We start from the raw sequence: 1492 nt of genomic DNA, 5'->3' as shown, positions 1-1492 counted from the left end.
GGAAAAAAAATTATATATGAAAGTGTTTTTTTCTTGAAGAGATGACGTTCCAATGCCTCATCCAGCCGGAGCAGGCAGAGCTCTTGCGGATGCAGTCAGATGCAGGTGGGACTGAGGGTGAGCTCGGAGGGAGACTTGGGATGAGATTTGTTCCATCGTGGAGTGGAGCTTGCAGGAGGGGGTTCCCAGAGCAGGAAGCCTGCAGAAGCATTTGTTACTGTAATTCAGGTGGCCGTGACATGCTCGGAGTGGGAGGAAGGTGTCCTGAACCAAGTGTTGACTGGTCAACAGCGTTCTGGACAGAGCTGTGCCTGTGTCACCTGTCCAGCAGGGCTAGCACGTCACTAAAGCAGGGCTTTGGATAAAGGTTAAACACAAAAGAAAAAAAAAAAAAAAAAGAAGAGAAGTTTTAGATTTTTTTTCATAATGTTCTTAGTTTCTCCAACTGAATGGTTTTACAGAGACCGTTGATGCCACTGTTGTGTCCTGGCTCTCTCGGGCTGCCTGCCACACAGCCAGGATGATGGGGGCTAGGAGAAGGGAAGGGAGAGGCCACCTGTCCCTCCCAGCCAGCCCTGTGCCTCCCAGCTGCTGCTGGGGGGTTCAGACATTCTGGGATTTTACACTTGGGTATCTTAGATGGTGCCAGTTATATTCCGTTGCATTTACACTTCTTCCAAATAGTTTGGTTGTTTTTTTTTTTTTTTTTTTGTAATAAAAAAGGAAAAAAAGAACAAAACCTTCAATCTGACCTCTGCAGTCTCTTTTTGTACGTGTGTTGCCTTCACCATTTGAAAGAATTTTGACTCTGATAGTGGGTAGATGTGGCTTTTCATTTGTGGGTTGGTTTTTTTTTTTGCGGGGGGGGGAGGAGTGGTCAGGGGTCTTTCAATCCGTGTGTGCTCTCCAGAAAATGGGAATTTGTCAGCAGTGGTTGGTTCTGTGGTGAGGGATGGTCCAGCTCTGGCTTGAATGGGATCCTTTTGGGATGGGAAAGGGCCTGGGCTTGTGAGTGTCCATAGGGAGGGTTATGGGATTGCTACAGGTGTTTGTGCATTTCCCAGCCTCCTCACAAGTTCTACATGATGTAGAAATCCTACAGAAAACAAAACCCCAGCAAACTTAATTTAAAAGGCAGCTTTGTGGAAGAAGAACCTTTCCCATTCTCCCTAAGGAAGAAAATGAGAGAGAAATTAGAAAATGCCGCTCGTCCTCCTTTGGCATAAACCCAGTCATTCGGGAAAATAACCCAGGCAGTAGAAATGTGGCACTTTGCTCCCGTGGTCCTTTATTTAGCCCGTGGTGCCATTCCCCAGCTCCCCAGGAGGTGCTTCATCCAGGAGAGGATGCTTTAACCATTCCCACCTTTAAATCTGGATTAACTGCACCTGAGCCTCCTGCTGGGCTGATGGGGCCATTCCTGCCATCACGTTTTTCGTGGACCAGCTGTTTTCCTGCATCTCCCTCCTGGGGAACATTGGAGGCAGCACCT

Source organism: Onychostruthus taczanowskii, unplaced genomic scaffold, assembly GCF_017590055.1.
Source record: "Onychostruthus taczanowskii isolate IOZ18803 unplaced genomic scaffold, ASM1759005v1 scaffold63, whole genome shotgun sequence".
Classification (NCBI taxonomy): domain Eukaryota; kingdom Metazoa; phylum Chordata; class Aves; order Passeriformes; family Passeridae; genus Onychostruthus; species Onychostruthus taczanowskii.
The sequence above is the reverse complement of the archived record's forward strand: the minus strand, read 5'-3'. Positions refer to the sequence as shown.